The sequence below is a fragment of the Enhydra lutris genome, unplaced genomic scaffold (assembly GCF_002288905.1).
Source record: "Enhydra lutris kenyoni isolate GAN:26980312 unplaced genomic scaffold, ASM228890v2 scaffoldscaffold28, whole genome shotgun sequence".
In the NCBI taxonomy this organism is placed as follows: domain Eukaryota; kingdom Metazoa; phylum Chordata; class Mammalia; order Carnivora; family Mustelidae; genus Enhydra; species Enhydra lutris.
The window spans coordinates 11,597,968-11,612,373 of NW_019154112.1; the positions used below are offsets into that span (position 1 = coordinate 11,597,968).

Below are 14,406 nucleotides of genomic sequence, written 5' to 3' on the forward strand. Positions count from 1 at the left end.
ATCTCTACTGGGCATCTCCCCTTGGATATTAAAGGCATCTCTAATTAAATAACTGAAATTGAACTTTGTCAACACATCCCTTCACCAGAATCCCACATCTCCATAAAAGGTGTAGCCATTCACCCACATTCTCCAGTCTAAAAGTCATTCTTGAATCTTACCTTTTCTTTATTTTCCTCCATCACGAACAACCATGAGCAAGTCTTACTGTTTCTACCATCAAAATAGATCCTAATGCTGTCTACTTCACTTCAGCTCCACTGTCACTCACTAGTCCAAACTGCCAGTCTCTCCTCAGGACTCCTGTGATGGTTTTGTTCTCCCTCTTTCTCCTCCATTACAGGCTAGTCCTGTAGGATGCACTTTTCAAATGTAAATCAGACGTCACCCCTCCCTTACTTACAGCCTTCCTGCAGTATCCTATGGTTCCTGGAATAAAATGTGCACATCTTTGATCATGGCTCACAAGGCTTTATCTGTTCTGACCCCTGCCCTCTCTGATAGGTCATCTCCTATTCCAGTTTCTGTGTGGAACCCAGACTCCAGGCACAATGACCTGAATTTTGGTCCTTGAGCATACTAGTTTCATTGGGGTCTTGGGCCTTTGTACATCTTGTTTTCTCAAAACACAGGATGGCCATTCCCAGAAGTCCTCACTTAAATGGCTTCTCCTCACTATTCAGGTTTTAGCTCTGTTTCACTTTTTCTGGAAGGTTGACAGCTCTTCTCACTTCAGTTACTACCTAACATTTTACCTTGTTTTATTTTCTTCAAAGGCTTATAACTACCCAAGTATTTTTTTTTTAATGTATTGGTTTACACATGTATTGCCTGTCTACAACCCCTAGAATGTGATTTCCATGAAAATAGGGGCTCTGCCAGACTTGTTGCTCTAAATCAACCATTAGACTAGTATCTGGCTTATAGGAAGCACAAATAAAAGTTTGTTCCATTCATAGAAAATCCATCATGATATCTATGGCCAGTCCTGGCATGTGTACATGGTATTTGCATAATGTTTAAAGTTAAGACCTTTAAGACTATGCCATATGACATTCAGCAGGAAAAGAGAAGGGAAAAAATCAAGCTCTATATGATTTAAAGCAGGTTAATCAGTTTGACACAAAATGAGTCCAAGAACAAATACAATCAGTGTTCTTACTTTTAAAAAGAAATTTTAAATCTCTACAAGTTATAGCAAAATAGATCTCCTGCCCCAAGAAGATTTCACCAAAAATGTCCTTCAGCAGAAGTCTTCCAGTGTTTGGAAATGACACCACACATAAGAGTTTCCTGTAGTTCTACAGTCCTAAAGCTGAAGGGAACCTTTAGAGTGATTTAGATCAACCATCTTATAAATGAGAAATTAAAGACACAGAAGTTAAATAACTGGCCCCACCATCATCTGCCAGAGGTCAGGATGGAACTTGAACTTGGGACTTCTAATTCCCGGGGTCAATTTTTTTCCAGTATATCAAGTTGCTTGCATCCTCCGGGTTAAGAATAAAATTTCCCTCATCATTACTGACCTGACTTAAATGTAATGTTATGCGACTATAGGGAAGGGAAAAAAACCACTTTTCTGAATACTAGAAGAGATGGGGGGAATATAAATAAATATCAAATATCAGTAACAACAAATGAATAGTTAAAATGTTTACAATCATGATAGTATTAACAACAACAATAAATCATACTTGGGGCTCAGAGCAAAGTATTCATCGTGACATTTGCATATCTTAGGTAACCAGTAGCCATAGAGAGGGAAGAGTATTACAGTTCTCTCCCTTAATTATATTTTGAGCACAGATTAGGAAATATTGAAACCACACAGTAATATCTTTAAAAGACGGCTATGATCTGTTGGGTTTTAAGAAAGATACCCATGCTACAAAAGTGATAACCAATCAGGAGTATTTTCTCTATATTCCTTAGAGATTATTTCTTAGAAAAATTGGATTTATCACCAAACATTTCTTTAAAAAACGCAATTTGGGGGAAGTAGTAAAAATTATAAGAACAGCATATATACTAATAATTACACAATGTGAAGAAAAGCATGACATGTTCTCATAAAAAAGTACCTTGATGTTTGTCCTACTGGTGAGAAAATACATTGTTATTTTAATATCTTAGGAAGAACACCAATAGAATAGTAAGCTGACTAAAAAGATGAACAATTCCTTAAAAAGTGAAAATAATGATCAGAAATGTGACTATTTCAAATAATTATAGAAGAAGAACCTTTAGCCCTGACCCTATATTAATGCTTCCCCGGCATGGGGAGCAGTATAAGCTTCTATTCCATTCATCCCCTGAGGTGTGAAATCAATGTCAACCAGAGCTATACACAAAGTTAACTTAATAAAGTTGAAGTGTCTGGTCTCTCAGGGACAGAAGGATGTCAGCTGAACAAATCACAGGCATTCCTGGCTGCCCAGTTAATGAGAAACCAGTAAGAGCTACCTTAAATGGATAAACTCTGCTTTTTCATACTCCCTTCTAGATGGGGAACACTGCAAGCATGAAAAATCATGAAACAAAAAATAATTCACTCTTTTATAGTATGTGCAAAATATTTATTGATAAAGTTGTTTTATGGGGAGATGGAATCAGGGAGTGGATCTCATTTAGTTTCCATGAGTAGGCCCTGGTGGTTTGTTGTCAAGAAAAATAAAGACCATAATGAAGCTCATAAATTTCTTTACTTCTTTGTATATTAAGTAATTGGTAATTTCATTGTACAGCAAGTTCAAGTTGATGTATTTGTTCAGTACTCCTAGAAGGACCATAGTTTTTAATGTGGCAAGTGACATCTCTGTCTCATGTATGGAAAAAGTAAAAGACAAAAACCAAACTGCAGAATAAAAAGGGATAGAGGAAGAAAAAAATGTGACTGCCAGTTTCTTTTTTGTTCTTTTACCTAATTAAATAATAAGGAATGTGAGGCAAGAAGTGAAAGGTTAAAAAAAAAAAAGGAAATACAAAGAGTAACAAGCTTTCATAATTTCAGTGCTCACAAACTGAAAAGAGAACATAATTATTCTAGAGAAATTTCATTTTGTATATGGTATTCCCAAAATCAAGCATGGTACATATTTGGATAGCAAAGTGCTTAAAAAAATTAATTACTAATGACAACAGTTCCCGAGGTAATTCTTCTACTAGCTCTTAGCACAAGGCTTGAAACAAAGGCCCCCCCCCCCCTTTTTTTTAAAGTGCTATTTTGGTAGAGATGAAGTGAGTTTTCCAGATCATATTTAGCAAGACCAACATTTATTTACTTTTTTGCTTTTAAAATGAAATGGCTAAATGGAAAAAAGATCTATTTTTAAATATCAAGAACTGGCTTCCAAATTAATTCTTCCATTCTAAATAAGCATGAGGCAGAGTTTATGAAGAACTTCCGTATTTACAAGTATCAATGGGGCCTTTGACTTGCTGAATATCTTCCAGGAAGAGAAATATGATACAAGTTACATTTCCTGAGAGTGAAGTGAGAGATGCTTGGAGTTTATAGTAAGTCATTTCTTTCCCAGCTGACACCCACCATCACCTGTCACATTACAAGCAATTTGGCTAGCAGGGCCTGGAAGGTTTGTCTGAAATGTCTTCCCCCCAAGCCGGGTGGTGATGTTTGAGTTCCACAGACACAGACTCTGAAATCTTAGCCTTTTTGTGCTTGCTAGCTAGGGGGATTCAGAAAGATAGATTGCTAATGGGAAAACAAAGCTTAGATGCCTCTCTGATAATCATGTGTCTGTTATGATTAGCACTCATTCATCCTGACATCGTAAATAACTACCCATTGAAAACAAGCCCTTCTACTATATGACACCCAGGTAACAAAAATCAAGGATGGACCAGAGAAGCCACTCTTAAGAAAGGCTTGGAAGGCTAATTTTTTTTCAGGTGTTTCCACCCAAAAAAGAACATAAATCCTGGGTCAAACCCCACCCTAAAGCGGTCCTCCGAGAACTGAAGTGTGCTTCCTGGGTTTGAGGGCTTGGCCTCTGCCTCAGGATCATTTGACCTGAAAGTTGTCATTTTCCCAGGGGCATATATTCAGCTGTTTTTTCTTTGTCTGCTTGTTTCTAGAATGTAATGCTATTGCTCTCACACCTTCACTTTATTTTAAGCAGCTTTACGGAGGGGTAACTGACATACTGTGGTTTCTCTTCAGACCGTCGAATCTTTCACCTTTCACTTCATTTTTAAATAAAGTTCAAACCCCTTAGCCTGGCATTTAAGTCTGCTCAGAACAGCACCTCAGCCTCCATTTTCAGCCTCCTCCACCCCCAAAACTCTTGCCACCTGTGTTCACTACCACACAGGATTTCTCACCATTCTTCAAACTGACTTGACCTTTAAATGATACCCCAACTACCGCACACTGGCCCCCTGGGTCACCTGGCAAATCCGTACTTATCCTTCAAGCCTCTACCTTACATATCCTCTGGAAAGCTTTCCCTAGATCCCTCAAAATGTCTTCCTCTGTTCACCTCTTCATGTTTGTCATCTTCATCTGTGCATACATCTAAATATTGCTACTATATTCCATAACAGCTAATTGTTAACATACCTATTTTCCCAGACAGAAATAACTCAATGCCAGGCACCATGTCTTTATTTATCTTTAAATCCTCAGTCCCTGGCATGTAGTGAGTCTTCCATGTCATTAGGGAATCAAATGAAATACTTTGTTAGAATTTCTTCTCTCACTGCATTCAAAGCTGAACTGAGAAATAATAAGGACAGTATATCATAAAATGTTTATTCTGTATATATCATGAACAAAGGGAATTTTTTCAAAAGATTTTATTTATTTATTTATTTATTTATTTATTTGACAGAGAGAGAGAGAGAAAGGGAAAGAGCACAAGCAGGGGGAGCAGCAGGCAGAGGGAGAGGAAGAAGCAGGGAGCACGATATGGGGTTCAATCCCAGAACCCTGAGATCATGACCTGAGCAGAAGGCAGACACCTAACCAACTGAGCTACCCAGGGGCCCAAAAAGGGAATTATATATTCTTATTATGGGTAAATTAGAAGAGAGATAGAAATGTAAAGATAATAGAGAGGAATGTCTAGTTCATATCTATGAGCTTTTGAGTGTCATAGAAAAAAGAATGCCAAGAGTTGATTGGATTACATTTTTAAATACACCATGCAGCCCTGTGCCTTGGGCATGGCCTTGAGGTCCAGAGGACAGTTACAGAGAGGATCATTGAACTCATACCTTCATCCTCCAGAGCATACACAACCCCCCCACCCCACTCAGCTGTAAGCCACAGAGCAACTCTGGTACCTGAGGGCTGAGGATGAGAAGCCATGAACAGGGGTTGGCTAGGGCCCATGAAGCAGCATTTTCATGGAGAGGACTCCCAGGAAAAGTAAGGGTGACTTGCCTGATCAAGGAAATTAGAATACAAGGACAAGAGTGTACTTTCTTTTGAACATGAGCACACGTGCAACACTCTTGGGGCTCCCCAAAATAACAAGAGCTGTTTTTAAGAGAGGGCTGAAGTTCTACAGTTGCACAGGTAGAAAGGTAGAAAGAAATCATCACAATTTAGCAGTGATGTTACTATTACATCATTTGAACCTAATACTAACGAGACCCGGGAACATTTAGATTATCTGAGCCAGAATGAGTTCAGCATTACATGAAAAGTATACTGAACCATACAAAAGGAAGGAATTTTGCTTGAGGACATCAGTGAGGACTGTGTTTAGAAGGTAGTTGTGGGTACCAAACTTTTCAGGAGATATAACATCCAAATCAGCAAAAATGACAGGCAGAAATATGACAGGTAGAGAGAAACAGGTACAGAAAGGCAGTGTAGAGAAATACTACAGGGGCATTTGAGACAGGACAGTGGCCATCAGTAACTCTGAAAGAAATTTCCATAGTGTTCAAGGAGGCCGGTAAGCTATAAGGGGGTTAAGGGATGTGTGAGGAAGTTAAAGTTGTCAGTAACATTATTCCTCTGGGAAGTTTGGGAGTAAAAGGGATTGTCAAAGGAAAATGTTTCTAGAACAGAAAAGGATTAAGTATATATTTGTAGACTGAGAGGCCAGGATACTGTGGAGAGGAACACTGAAAACAGAAGAGCAAAGGAGATCATGAGTGGATCAAGGTATTAGAGGAGGCTGGCAGGGAGAAGATTAAGAGCACAAGTGAAGGGGTTAAAACAGAAGGGTAGCCACTACAGAGGACAGCTGAAGCAGGGAAATTCTGAAGTAGAAAGAAGAAGTCGAGGTGGCTCAAATATGAGGAATAGCTTTGGTGCAAAACATCTGGCCAATTCAATCTCATATTCAACCAACCAGATGTTAATCCTACACAGCACAACCAAGTGTGTCCGTATTAATTGAAATTTTCACTGAACTTGTGATTGCTTCTTAATTACATGGATATAGCCATGGTGAGAGGAATTATTAAAGTCAATTATTTGAATATATTACTTTTAGCTTAGAATTATAAAAATTTTACCTAGTCTGGAACACATGTATTTTAGGAAATGTAAGTGTTAATTAAAATGAGGTAACAGACAAGGTATACCAAACTTATGTGAGTCACATAAAATACCATGAGTGGCTTTGGGCTACCCTGCTTATTTTCTGATTATCCTTCATGGTTAAACTGAAGGAATTGAAATGATGATAATTAATAGTTTATTAGCTGACACAATTATTCTTCCTTGATTGATGTACACTTAAAAGTTCATCACTGAAATTAAAATTGTATTCCACTATCTGAGTCTGTGTTTGAGAATGGAGTTTAGCCTATCCAGTGCTATTCTACCAAACAAAGAGTCTGACAAATCTACAAAACACCTGTCAAGTTCTTATGAAGTTCTTAAGCACCAGTATAACAAAACATCATGCATTACTATAGTCAATTCTCTGGCTAATTTACAAATTTAAGATCATGCTTAAATTTAGGTTTACAGCCATTCTAAAAGCAATACATTTGCAACCACCTAAGGTTAATAGCTAATTAGTCTTCACAGCATTTGTATGGGTCAAATAAGATTAACAATGACTTGAAGTCTATGCCTATATGCTTTCTTTCTTTCCTATACTCTGAAAACCTGCAATTCACACTCCACAGATACATACTTAAAACCCCCACCCAAGCAAAACCTCTATCTCTTACCATATTTGATTTATTGGGTAAAAAGATGAAGGAAGAGGAAAGAAAAATCAAATATATAATCTAACTGTGGATTAATCAATGCCTGTCAAATTGGCCCAAGTAATTACCAAAACAGAACACCTTAATTTTATTATTTTATGATGACATTTGCATTATTATGACTCCTAAGTAGTATATTTAACTGGCACCTCACTACCTCAAGGTAACTGGCATAAGGACATTTTAAGATAAGATAATTTCATGTAATTAATCATAATAAAGTAGGAAATAAGCCCTAAATACATGCTGTATAACACTGTACCTATAGTTGATAACGATAATATATAGTACACTAAACAATGTGTTAAGAGGGTAGATCTCATATTAAATGTTCTTTCTGAAATAAAACAAATGAAAGAAAATAAAACAAAACAAAAATAAAATCCGTATGGATATTGTAGAATCTTTACACATGTGATCAGTTACTGATACTCTTTACCATGCCCCAAACGCTATTGGATTATATGAACTTGACAGAGAAAAATCACAACTTATTTAAATTTGATGATAATATTAAATGTTTCCAAAACTGATAAATGGAAATATTAAACTAATAACATTTCATATTATATTACATTTTAGTAGCCATTTCTATACAAAGCACTTTGTTACTGGAATATATCAGTATCCCTAAATGTTTCAGAAAAAAATAACAGATTTGTGATTGTTCTTGTGATGGGGATATAAATATTTCCATGCATTCTTAAAAATCTGCATAATCATCCTCTTAAAATTCTGTTCTATCTAATATATGTAATTTGGCTATATTATATGAATTAAAGAACTCACTAATTGTGAACCTATCGGGCTTTTCTTTTCATCTTAAGAATGTATGACTTGCAATCAGAGAAAGACAGTTATCATATGATCTCCCTGATATGAGGAAGTTGAGAGGCAATGTGGGAGGTTTGGGGGGTAGGAAAAGAATAAATGAAACAAGATGGGATCGGGAGGGAGACAAACCATAAGAGACTCTTAACCTCAGAAAACAAACTGAGGGTTGCGGGGGAGAGCGGGGGTAAGGAGAGGGTGGTGGGGTTATGGACATTGAGGAAGGTATGTGCTATGGTGAGTGCTGTGAAGTATGTAAACCTGGTGATTCACAGACCTGTACCCCCTGGGTTTAATAATACATTATATGTTAATTAAAAAAAAGAATGCATGACTTGGGATGCCTGGCTGGCTCAGTCAGTTAAGCTTCTGCCTTCAGTTCAGGACATGATCTCAAGGTCCTGGGATCGAGCTCCACATCAGGCTCCCTGCTCAATGGGAAGCCTGCTTCTCCCTCTCCTGCTTCCCCCGCTTGTGTTCCCTCTCTCACTGTGTCTCTCTCTGTCAAATAAATAATTAAAATCTTAAAAAAAAAAAAAAAAGCAAAAAACTTATGACTTAGGGACACCTGGGTGGCTCAGTTGGTTAAGTGTCTGCCTTCAGTTCAGGTCATGATCCCAGGATCCTGGGATCAAGTGACACAACAGGCTCCTTGCCCAGTAGGGAGCCTGCTTCTCCCTCTCCTTGCTGCTCCCTGCTTGTGCTTCCTTTCTCTCTCTTTAATAGATAAACAAATAAGTTCCTTAAAAATATATTTTAAAAAAAGAATGTATGACTTAATAATTCACCTCACACTTTTGGTGTGACAAACTATAATTAAGGAAATACAGTGACGACATAAGAATTATGTGTAAGTGTCATTAAATCTCATAAAAACAGCTGGACAACTTTTTAATTAAGTCACTTTTCCTTACATGGGAAACTTCTTCTCTACAAAATGATAAGATGGCCCATATGAAAACCCAAGGGATGCATAAATAGTCATTCTCTATAGTTTAATGGAATTGTGAAGTAATCCTCCTGAAATTAGAAGCTTCAGCATCAGAGTTCTTAACATCATTTTGAGCCACAGACTCTTAACTGGTTTTGAGAACCTGGAGAGGTCCCAAAGAAGAACAATAAAAATGAAAGACAGGTTAGAAAACCAGCCCTTCAGAAGACATGAACAGGCATTTCTGCAAAGAAGACATTCATATGGCCAACAGACACATGAAAAAGTGCTCAACATCACTCGGCATCAGGGAAATACAAATCAAAACCACAATGAGATACCACCTCACACCAGTCAGAATGGCTAAAATTAACAAGTCAGGAAAGGACAGATGCTGGTGAGGATGCGGAGAGAGGGGAACCCTCCTACACTGTTGGTGGGAATGCAAGCTAGTGTAGTCACTCTGGAAAACAGAATGAAGCTTCCTCAAAAAGTTGAAAATAGAGCTACCCTATGACCCAGCAATTGTACTACTTGGTATTTATCCCAAAGATACAAATGTAGTGATCCAAGGGGCATGTGCACCCGAATGTTTATAGCAGCAATGTCCAAAATAGCCAAACTCTGGAAAGAACCTAGATGTCCCTCAACAGATGAATGGATAAAGAAGATGTGGTATATATACACAATGGAATACTATGTGGCCATAAAAAAGTCTTGCCATTTGCAACAACCTGGATGGAATGAGAGGGTATTATGCTCTCATAAAAAAAGTGAAAAAAGTCAATCAGAGAAAGGCAACTATCATATGATCTCACTGATAGGAGGAATTTGAGAAACAAGATAAAAGGATCATAGGGGAAGGGAGGGGAAAGTGAAACAAGAGGAAACTGAGAGGCAGATAAACCGTAAGAGACTCTTAATCTTGGGAAACAACCTGAGGGTTGCTGGAGGGGATGGGGTGGGAGGGATGGGCTGGCTGCATGGTAGACACTGAGGAGGGTATGTGCTCCCTGTGAATTGTGTAAGACTGATGAATCACAGACCTGTGCCCTTGAAACAAATAATACGTTATATTTAAAAGAAAAAAAAAAAGAAAAAAAGAAAGAAAGAAAACCAGCCCTTACGAGGGAAAGATTGAAAATCAGCCCTGTGTGGAATGCTAAAGGAAGGTTAGCCTTTCTAAGAGAAGGGGTGGTGGCACTGAGTGCCATGGCCGATGCCTGATGACAGAAGGCAACATGTTTCAGTTTCTTCGGTCAACCCAAAAGAGAAGTGCAGTTTTTCCTTGCATCATGTGTCTCTCCAGCAGGTTCCAGAAGGCAAGACTAGATGCACATTCTTTCACTATTGTAATCCCAGAGCCTCGTAAAGTGTCCAGTCCATAGTAAGCTCACTAAATGCTTGTTGAATAAAAAGGGAGAGTTCTAGTGACACCTGGGTGGCTCAGTCGGTGAAGCATCTGCCTTTGGCTTAGGTCATGATCCTGGGGTCCTGGAATCAAGTCCTGCATCAGGCTCCTCACTCAGCAGGGAGCCAGCTTTTCCCTCTGCCTGCCTCTCTCTCTCTCTCTGACAAATAAATAAATAAAATCTTAAAAAAAAAAAAAAAAAGAAGGCAGCTCTATACTACCCTGGATTCACTACAGTGACTACTGAATGTCACCTCTTATTCACCCTTTAGCAGAACAGAAACATTTCAGGAACCCCTCATACTTATATAGTAAGCTACAGCTTTTATCTGTAATTGCTACAAGCCTTTAGTTGAAAACACAAAACTTAATGACAAAATCTTTAAATGATAACATCTAATGCTGCTGAAGATATTGGGTATTATACAGAATAGAAGGGGAAAACAAGGATGAAACATAATTAGAAGTATGTATCAAGATGTCTAAAAATGAACTAGTAATTCCACTGTGAAAAATCAATCTTACGGAAATAATTCTAAACACAGAGAAAAACAACTTTCCTGCATGTTGTGGCATTATTTATAACGATAAAAATCTGGAGGTAATGTAAAGGTCTATGTAGAAAAGACATGAGCATGAGATGAATCTTTCAACACTAGCACAGACAAGGTATGGATCATGATACAATACACAAAGCAGCTTTCCCCATATTTAGGATTATTTCCAAGGGAACTGTTAAGGTTCAGAGAACTTCAACAACTCCTCAGAAACACTACCCATCTTACAAATATATAATTTGGCATTTCCTACTTGTGGAGGGTTATTATATTTAAAAAAAAAATAAAATGCAAATGAAAATAGCTTCTAATAGCTCTTTTTTTCCTGTGTAAAGCTGTAAAACTAAATAGCCCCTGCTTCCAGAAAGCAACCACCAATTTCATGAAAGAGAGGGACAGAGAGAGAAGATTCCTCTTCACTGGAGATTCATTTATTTGCCAACAAAGCTAAGGGGACCATATCTGTCCATTACATCACTGTGTCTAGCTATGCTAACCAAGCTCATAAAATCTTATTAAAGTTAATTGGTGTTGATTATCTTTTCACACATAGTGTAATTTCCCCTTCATTCTTAGGAACTGTTTCAGTTGCAAAAGACACCAGCCCACAGGAAATCATCCTTAATCAGAGAGACTACAGACTAGAAACATGTATAAGCTCTCCCATCTCCCCTCTTTTGGCTAACGGGTCACAACATTCTAATCTGCTAAACTTAATATGGCCTCAAAATCCTCAACACAGTATTTTGGAGAGCCACTAGCCCTCAGTTATAGAACCTAAGGAATAAGGCTCTTTACTATCCTTGAATTCAATAATAAATAAGGAAATTTTGCTTCCCTGCTACATTTGAAATCAAATAATTTCCCCATTGGCCAGTCAAAAAACAGAGTTTTGCCCCTTTAGAATCAACAATATGTGGGAATTCAATATTTATTGGCTCATAAAATATTCAACTTCTAAGACATTTGTATTTCGTTGACACATTTTTATTTAAAACATGTTTCTATAGAAACAACTAAAAAAAGGTAAAAACTACACTACACCAAGAAAATAAGGTGCTCCATAGTATGTGCACGTTTTGTGTACATTTTCTCTCAAAATTTCACCACTTTGCCTGGGTAATTGCCAAAACACAATTTAAAGATAATCAGAGTATAATCATCTGGGATACAGCTCTCAACATATATGTAAATAATGAATTATTTCTTTTGCACAACCAGGAATACTTGGAGATACAAGAAGACAAGGAAATCTCCTCTAAAAGACAATTCCAAAAAACTAGGTAGCATGCCACCCTGAATCTCTTAACCAATACTTTCGTTTGCTATCCCAAGGGCTACCGAAGAAATGGATACAAATTTAAAACAAAACCAAACATACAAAGCCCCTCAGATGTTCCTTGAGCCCGTGTCACCTTTAAATGTATAGTAATGTGTATCTGTAGGGTCCCTGCAAGAGTTGCCCTTGGGATTCCCCTATTAAGCCAGGCTCAAGGTACTGAGGGTGCCGAAAAGGATCTGACCAACATGCTCATTAAATCTCTCCCCTCATGAATCTCAGCTGGAAGATGACAGAACCATAAAAATCATCTCAGGCACAGAAAGAATCCTCATTTTCCATATAAAATAGCATCTGCCTTTCCCATATTGATTCTGCAAGGCAGCTTATTTACAAACACATAAATAGCTGCAACTTTACTCCACTCTCATTGAAAAATCAAAATGGCATCATGCAAGAGAAGCCTCCTAGCATACTTGGCTCAGTGAGTGAAATGTAAATGGGGATGAGCCAAGCTACTTGACACTGGCTAGTCAGCTTAACCAGATACCCTCCAGTTTCCTGTAGTAGAGGTACCAGGGTTCTGCTCTGCAGAGCCAGGGAATTTATTTCCATTGATAGCCCAGGGATCACTCAATGATTTAGAGCTAAACGTCGGAAACTAAGTGTCAGACTGGCTGATATCTATTATGATGCATAGTCAAAGAGGAACAGCATTGCCTAAATGCTGCAGCAAGATTTCCAGTGTAACTACCTAAAATTAGCTAAATCTTCTTATATTCAGTTCCAGTAAATTTTAAAGTTTTCCCTCCAATCCTTTAGCCACCTGGACAGAACTACAGGAGTTTAAATTGTCAGAAAGAAGGCAGGAGATAAAATGCGCCTTAATTTTTGAACAGAATTTATTGCCTTTCTTAAATTCTTCAATTAAAATTATCTACTACTAGTTTAAAAAAATCTAAATCTCTCTCTGTATGATACATATGAGATACGTATTGACCTTCCTTTACTGGATATGAATTCCCAAACACAGACCTGCTATATACCCTGAGGGTTTAATGCCTGCCTATGAAGCCGCCTAGAAACTGCCCACAGCAGCACAGCCCTGTACAGTCCTATCTGCTGAAATGCCCCACCTGACGATCACCCATTCTATCCCCCAACAGCAGATGACTCTCTCCCTTAACATTCTTATTTCTTACCAATTAATGTGCAGTTTACGTTTAAGGAAGTACATCATTAAACTAAATGCATCTAAAGTATCACAAAATAGAAGGTTTAAAAGAAAGTTTTCTCAAAAAAAAGGTGAGCGAGGGAGTTAGTTTACACAGAGCATCGGAGAATAGGCAACAAGATGATTAATGCTGTTTCCCTTTGAGAATTCAAATGTGAAGATTTTCAGCAACCCTGTCTGGTAACATAAATATTAGGCTACTCATCAAGAAGAGGAAACATCCATATATGTTTTCACACAAAAACATCTGTGTTGGGGATTAATGCTTTTTCACTGCAGTGTATTCATAAATTGGAATGTTCCTTTTAGACTCAAAGACTAAATATCATAACCATATATGCTCTATCTACCTTCAGGATGACTCAAGCTTTCTGAATTACTGTGTATCCATCCTCCAATCACATATGGACCATGGGGGAAGTATTATTGCTCTGTATAGTTCCTGACCAATTGTCAGTATTTAATGGCACATGATACTTTTTTTCTTTTAATCTCAGAATTATCAGTGGGAAACAGTAAAGATAACAAAGGGAAACTTTGGTAATTCAATTTTGAAATACAGTGTGTATCACGACCATTTTATAGTCACGTTATCATCTTATATTACTATGTATTCCACATAATATAGAAGAGGAATACCTAAGGGCTATGTTCTTTTGTTTTAATTTATCATGAAGCATACTAAACGTAGAAACGATTACAATAAATACCAGACTTTTGTCTCTAACTCTACATTGCATCTTTTTTTTTTTTAAGATTTTATTTATTTATTGGACAGAGAGAGAGATCACAAGTAGGCAGAGAGGCAGGCAGAGAGAGAGGAGGAAGCAGGCTCCCTGCTGAGCAGAGAGCCCGATGCGGGGCTCCATCCCAGCACCCTGGGATCATGACCTGAGCCGAAGGCAGAGGCTTAATCCACTGAGCCACCCAGGCGCCCCTCTACATTGCATCTTATGTTTTAAA

General features: G+C 37.8%; 1 protein-coding gene across 1 annotated transcript in view; it reads right to left on the reverse strand.

Annotated features, from left to right (window-relative positions):
* LOC111152319 (collagen type XIX alpha 1 chain) overlaps positions 1–14,406 on the reverse strand; it is a 306,943-nt gene that overhangs the window by 277,614 nt on the left and 14,923 nt on the right. The window lies entirely within an intron of this gene.